Source organism: Grammomys surdaster, unplaced genomic scaffold (genome assembly GCF_004785775.1).
Source record: "Grammomys surdaster isolate TR1022 unplaced genomic scaffold, NIH_TR_1.0 263, whole genome shotgun sequence".
Classification (NCBI taxonomy): Eukaryota; Metazoa; Chordata; class Mammalia; order Rodentia; family Muridae; genus Grammomys; species Grammomys surdaster.
In genome coordinates, this window is record NW_021604704.1 from 2,502,340 (window position 1) to 2,510,167 (window position 7,828).

The 7,828-nt window shown below is 37.5% G+C and overlaps 1 pseudogene; it reads left to right on the forward strand.

Moving 5' to 3' along the window:
* The first annotated feature begins 3,086 nt into the window (after window positions 1-3,086).
* On the forward strand, window positions 3,087-3,652 carry LOC114628083 (annotated as a pseudogene).
* Window positions 3,653-7,828: the final 4,176 nt, after the last annotated feature.

Consider the following 7,828-nt stretch of genomic DNA (forward strand, 5'->3'; position numbering starts at 1 on the left):
ACGTCTCATGTTCACAATCAATTGACCAACACGCAAAGGCTTCCACAGTTTTTGTGTTCTTTAGTGTGGTCACAGTTTGTTGTTTTGGTGGGGTTTTGGGGGGTTGGGTTGTGTATTTTGTTTTCTATGTTTTGTGGGTTCTGTTACAATGTTGGGTTTTTTTGGTTTTTTTGAGAAAGAGCTTAAAGTTGCGGGGGAGTGGGAATGAGAGGATCTAGGATGACTCGAGGGAGGGGAAGAATATGTTCAAAGTATATTTAAATATAAAAATTGTTTTAAGTAATAAAAAAAGGAAAAAAAGGAAGGAAGTAAGGCTAAGTATGTACATGAAGTCTTTATTTTTGTGCATTTTTCATGTGGGTTTTCCCTACAGGAGAAAGAAGCTATCAGTTCTTGATTTATGAATGTTGTAAAAGATGAGGCTGGAAGCTTCTAAAGCCCCAGACAGTCATACATTTACTGGTTGATGCTGGGAATCAACTGGAGACTTCTGCTCCTCTAAACATGGGCAAGTTTAGGCTTCATTATAAAATGCTGTTAGTGTTCCACATTCTATGAGGTAGTAGAAGGAAGGAGTGGAGGAAAAAATAACTAATTTTGGTCAATTGCAAACTGTGAACATTAACATTATTTTGTCATGTCCTGTACCCATCATTGAAAGTGTTGCACTTCAGAGCCATTATTATATATGGGGAGAGGGCAGTATTTCACTAAATATATTGTTCATATCTCTCAGAGTTTATGCAAAGAATAATCAGTAGATGTAGAGATATACTGTGTATAAACATAATATATATATATACATTATATGCACTGTTTGCTCATATACATATATAATGTATGCCTATATACATCACACACATATACATGTGTGTGTATGTGTGTGTTTGTGTGTAGTGGGACATTTAAATTCCTGTGTTTCATCCACACATATTCAAGTAACTGGGTGTTGAAAATATGCAAATAAAATAATTACATCTCTACAGTACCTGTACAGACTTTCCCCCTTGCAAATCTTACCTAAGCAATACTGGAAAACTATTTCTGTAGCATATACATTGTATTAGGTATTAAAATTAATCTAGAAATGATAAAAGTGTATATCAGGATGTATACATGGTCTGTTCAACCACTAGACTATTTTATGTAAAGGGACTGAGTATCTGTAGATTTGTTGTCTGTTGGGGTTTTTCAACTAATACCCCAGAGACAGTGAGGAACAACTATCTATAGATGTGGATTTATAATAGGCTTGCATAGTTGTGGTAGCTAGTTAAACAATCAAGGAAGCCTTTATATCTAATGCTAGGTTTTGAAATCCACAGGGAAAGCAGTAAGAAAGAGAAGAACACAAATCCGGCAGAAATTCTATAATCATTAATGGGAAACCTACATACAGTTACAAAGATGGACTGCAATCAGTACCTGTTCTTGTTGCTTCAGATACCAGGTATTTTAGAGTTTCTACTGCATGATAAAACACCATGACCAAAACCAGCTTGATGCAAAAAAAAGGCTTTATTTCGTACTACAGTTCCACATCAGAGTCCATCATCTAAGAAACTCAGGACAGGAACTCAAAGAAGGAACCTTGAGGGAGAAACTGAAGTGTGAGTCATGGAGGAATGCTGCTTACTGATTTGTTCTTTATTGCTTACTCAGCCTGCTTTCTTATAAAACTCATGACCACCAGTGGAGAGATATCACTACCACCTGTGGGTTGGACCCTCCCACATCAACCATTATTCAAGAAAATGTCCTACTGATTTGTATACAGGGAAACTGTTGGATGGTGATATTTTCTCAATTGAGGTTCTTCTTCCCAAATAACTAGCTGTGTCAGGCTAACAAAAAAAAAGTAAAAACAAAACAAAACTAAAAAACAAAAACAGTAAAATACCTAAAACTAGCTAGCACACCAGGCTATCCTAAAGAAGCAAAGCACTCGACAAAGAGCCCAGTGCATGAGTCATGTCAAGGAGTAAGTAAACAAAGGAGCAATATGTGTCTTCTTTTAGTCTTCAAAATCTCTACAGAATCTCCATTGTGGCTCATCTTAACCAGAAACATGAAAGAAAAAAAAGTCCTGGGAAGTATAGATTAGCCTACATTGGCAAGTTGGATCAATTTTATACAGTCTCCACTCTAAATCATGCAGGAGTGTGTGTGTGTGTGTGTGTGTGTGTGTGTGTGTGTGTATGTGTCTTGGTACTGGATAGCAAACCTACGGCCTGTGACAGGCTAGGCAATTGTTCTATCACTGAGCTACATCTCATCTCTCTCTGCTAGGTCACTATGCGCTGCCCTCCGTAGATCAGCAACAGAGAACTTGCACATTGATCGATCGCTGACCCCAGGGCTGAGATTTTCCCAGTGCTTATGAATCTAGCAAGTTCTAGCATGTGTGTTTCCTGAGCACTTGGTCTTACTTGTATGACTGCTATTTTAATAAAGTGAATACAAATATTAATGAAGAATTTACATGAAAACACCATAATACTAAGCTTATTACATAGTATGTGTTCAGTATCAGCAGCTCTGATTATTACTATTTCTCTAATATCTCTCTATTTGGTCCTACTAACATATTATATACATTTTAAGTTCTCTTATTCTTGGATCAGATTTTTTCCATTTTCAATTAATAATTATAGTCATGGTAAACTTGACAGCATCAGGCACTAAAAATGGCATAAAGACTTTAAGTTCACAATTCCTGACATAATAATTATAATGTATATGGTAAATAAGCAATTCAGATTTATAATATCAAGTATAGGGAAAATAAAAGTTCTCTGATATATGAATCATATGCATTGAGGGGTTATCCTTAGGATAGTAATATAAAAAAGAATAAAATTGATTAATAAATTAATAAAAATACTTAAAATGGCTCTTGAAAATTTGTTATTAATTATTGGTTAAAAACTATCTAGTTTGCAACTTAGTAATGGTATTTTATAGAGATTGTTTATTAAAATTATGGAAAAATCTCCCCCATGATGAAAACAATGTTTTATTAGATTTCAATAAGATCCAAGTATTTGGAGGCTGTTCGGGGCTGCTGTGGCCCGGCTGCAGAAACTATGGTGGCTCTGACCGATGTGCAGCGAATACAGTCCCGAGTGGAGGAGCTGGAGCGCTGGGTGTACGGGCCGGGTGGGACCTGTGGTTCTAGGAAGGTGGCTGATGGTCTGGTCAAGGTTCAGGTGGCTTTAGGGAACATTGCCAGTAAGAGGGAGAGTGTGAAGATTCTCTACAAAAAGATTGAAGACCTGATCAAATACCTGGATTTGATTGCATGTACATTGATCGCATTGCCATACCCGAGGCCTCCAAGTTGCAGTTCATCTTAGCAGAGGAACACTTCATCCTCTCCCAGGTGGCACTCTTGGAAGAGGTGAACGCCTTGGTGCCCGTACTGGACAGCGTTTCTATCAAAGCCGTTCCTGAGCATGCTGCCCGCCTGCGGCGCTTGGTGCAGATCCACATCCAACAGCAGGACCAGTGTGTGGAGCTCACAGAGGAGTCTAAGGCTCTCCTGGAGGAGTATAACAAGACTACAATGCTGCTCTCCAAGCAGTTTGTGCAGTGCGATGAGCTACTCAGCCAGCTAGAGGCTGCTAAGCAAGTGAAGCCAACAGAAGAATGACAGCCGCTCCCCATGTCCCCACCAGCGGAGGGCAGGCAGGCTCCAGGGCCTCACACCAGCCTGTCTTTGAATTCAGAGACTTGCTGTCTCCCCCTTATAAATACTACCTGTCTGTGTTCAACTGGGAGATCTGAGGTCAGAGGTCAGGTTTACCTTAGAGTCATGATTTGCACTCCGTCAATGTATTTATTCCAGTGACAGTAAACTGCAGATGCCACACACACACAGACATACACACACACGAACACACACACACACACACACACAAAATCCAAGTATTTGACTTTAGAGAGGCAGTCTCTGGTTCATTGGAATGAATGTTACCCTTTGAGGATCCTTCGGGGTCAGTAGGCCAGCCAGCTAGCCTTCTTCAAAGGGGCTCACAGTTAATATTTATTCTCCAACACTCTGTTGTTTGACAAAGTTCCCAAATTATTACTAGAAATATTGCTTGAGATGTAACATGGTTGGCAACTTGAGAAATACCACACACAAAATCTTTCCCAATTTGTCTTTGTCAGGCTCTTATTTCCATGTCTGCCGTAGACAATTCGCTGTCATGTTCCTATTTCTTTCTATTTTCTTTGAAAACTGCAATGAGCAAGTTTGCATAGATCTCCAGAGAAATTGCAAAGTTCTAGTTCTGCAGGCAAACCACAGGCTTTTCTATATTTACAAGTCTAATGTTTACAAAAGGGAATCTCATCTTTTGTTAGAATTCCATTTCCCAAATTACTAAGAAGTAGGAGTATATTTTTGTTGCTTTATTTCTTCTTTTATAAATGACTTTGCCCATTTTAGTTACTGTTCTGCTAACATTCCATTTCATTCATTTATATCTATTACCAATTACATGCAAAACAAATACATTCCTCTAATATGATTTTTTATTATTTTTATTTTTAGTACTTGTGATGTATATATAGCACTTTTAAATTTCAATAAAATTAAGTTTACCACTGTTTTTCTGTTATGCCTATGCTTTTGGAGTCTTGTTGACAATAGTTTGTTATTCAAATGATAATAACATTTGACATATTTTCTTCTCCATCTTAGTTGCCTTTTTTGCATTCAGATATTATGTCCATGTGAAAGTTTGCTTTTGATGTGGTGCCGTTCAAGAATGCAATTGATTTCTATATGAGTAGACAAATGCCTCAGCAATAGCTTCTGAACTCTGTTCTTCACAGTCTATAGCAGGTCATAATGTATACCCCACATATACCCTAGATATACCCATACCCTAATCCCTAGTGCCCATGAATGTAAGCTTAGTTTTTAATGAATATTCTTTGTGTATGTAATTGAGCGATGGGTCTAGAAAGGAGAACATCCTGGATTACTCAGCTAGTGAGTCTTACAGGCAACTAGTCTTCTTATGAGAAGAGGTAAACACATAGATAACAGGAGAAAAGCCATGTAAATAAATAAGTGAATATCACCATGTTCCCACCACCCATAGGAAGATAGAAGAAACAAGGATTCTCCTCTAAAGTCTGAAACGGGAACACAGCTCTGACAAGAACTTCCTTTCCAATTTCAGAAGAGCTTCTGTTGTTTTAAGCCACTAAGTTTGTGGTAAAAATCTACAGAGTCCTTGGAAACAAATATGTACCAACTAATATGTGCTGGTACCTCTGTGATATGTGGCGCTCTCACTGATGTAGAAGCTCTTTCTCTATGTTTTATTTTGTTTCCTTGATCTATTAATCATACTTCCATGATAATATATTATCTTATTCACTGTGAGTTTTAGTAGATTGTATTATTTGAGCTGGGAAGATGGCCCAGTCAGTAAAGTGTTTGCTACCATGAGAATCACGGTACTTTGATTTCCAGCACTGACACAAAATTCTGGTATTGTGACTGGCACATGCTTGAACTGGAGAGGCAGAAATGAGGGATGTCTCAGACTCGCTGGCCAGCCATACAAGCTCTAGATTTGGTGGAGACCCTTGTCTCAAAAAATAAAGTAGAGCACAATTGAGTAAGGCACCTAGTATTGACTTTTGGCCTCTACACATATCTGCACACACATGCACACATGCACACACACACACACACATATACACACACACACATACATACACACACACAATCAAAATTATGTCATCTGTAAAGACAAGTCTCTATTATTTCTAGCTTTGCTTTTACTATTATTGCCTCCTTATTTTGTTTCTATAAAAATCTGGCAGCAGGGCTGGAGAGATGGCTCAGTGGTTAAGAGCACTGACTGCTCTTCCAGAAGTCCTGAGTTCAATTCCCAGCAACCACATGGTGGCTCACAACCATCTGTAATAAGATCTGATGCTCTCTTCTGGTGTGTCTGAGACACCAATATACTCATATACATACAACAAATAAAATCTTTAAAAATCTGGCAGCAAGATTAAAACTTTCCATAAATTCCTCTGTTCTATTTAAATGACACTGAATTTTTCAAATAACTTGAAGACTTGTGATGGTGTGAAACCCCAAGTAGTTTTACCTATAGCTCTCCATTTATTCAGTCACTATAATTGCTTTTCATTTACAATTTTGAAATTTTCTCAAAAATTTTATTCATTTGTGTTAAACATTCCCACCCCATAACTTTCAGACTATGTTTGCTATTTGTGAAGTTCTTTATTTGGAGCATTTAGAAACTTAATTTTTGTATCATGTTACTATTTCAGGCAAACATTTCTGAATTCCTTAAATTGGCATAATTTGCACATTCTCTTGGTTTATTTATGTAAGAATATCAAGTAAATCTTTTTTATTTTGTTTCTTTTTCCCAGTACATGTGTGATAATTTGACAATTAATAGACACAGTAATGGTTCTTTGCCTTTTTCTTGATTTCCAAGAGAATGTTTATAATGTTATGTCACTAATTTTCATGTTTAACATGAGCAGTTCTTGATCTTCTAAGATAGCTGCCTCTCTTTCTTCCAGAGCCTGTTGAGGGGATGGATTATTAGATTGATTCTTATGAAATGGTCCTTTTCATATTACAACAGGTCTTACATCATCAGTTTCATATGGCTAGACTTCATGAATTCAGAGATTCGAATATTAAACACTCTCTTTTTTCCATTATTTCATGAGAATAACTTGACCAAATTGGATTTGTTTAAGTTAGGTTGGGCCAAATTAGTCTCATGCAAATATTGTGACGTGTGATCCTTTTTTATCTATTTCCTATATTAGTTTGTAGAAACAAGGAATATAGTTTGGGTTTATTTTTTATTTAATTCCTTTAATTTTATAATCTTTATCAGATGTTTTCATATTGAGTTGAGATTTTATTTTTTTATTTATGATTTGATGGTTTTGCACCTATAAGGGCACATGTGAAAGCCCAGAGCTTGATGGCAGAATACCATCCTCAGAACTTCTCTACCTTAAATTTTGAGGCAGGGTTTCCCATTCAGCATAGAATTTTCCAATTTTTCTAGAATGACTAGGTAGTAAGCACCTGAGATATGCCAGTCTCTGCCTCCAGCAGTAAGGTTACAGGAGTACCCCATCATGCCCAGTTTTTACATGAATGCTGAGGATTTACTTTCTCGAGCTTGTGTGGTAAATATTTTGTGAGCCATCTACCTAGCCTGAATAGAAATACTTTCTTGAAGACCTCTGAGGAGACATCCATATCAGGCTCTTATCAGCATGCACTTCCTGACTTCCACATCAGCATCTACCTTTGGTGACTGCACATGGGATGGATACTCAGGTGGAAAGGTCTTCAGACGGCCCCTCCTTCAGTTTTTGTCCCTCACTTTGTCTCCATATTTCCTCCCTTGAGTATTTTGTTGCTCCTTCTAAGAAGGACCGAATCACCCCCACTTGGTCTTCCTTCTTTATGGGCTTCATGTGGCCTGTGAGTTGCATCTTGGGCATTTCAAGGTTCTGGGCTAATATCCAATAATCAGTGAGTGAATACCATGTGTGTTCTTTTGTGATTGGCTTACCTCACTCAGGATGATAATTTCTAGTTCCATCCATTTACCTAGGAACCTCTCAAATTCATTGTTTTTAATAGCTGAGTAATACTCCATTGTGTAAATATACCACATTTTTTGAATCCATTCCTCAGTTGAAGGACATCTGGGTTCTTTCCAGCTCCTGGCTATTATAAATAAAGCTGCTATGAACATAGTTGAGCATATGTCCTTATTATATGTTCGAGCAT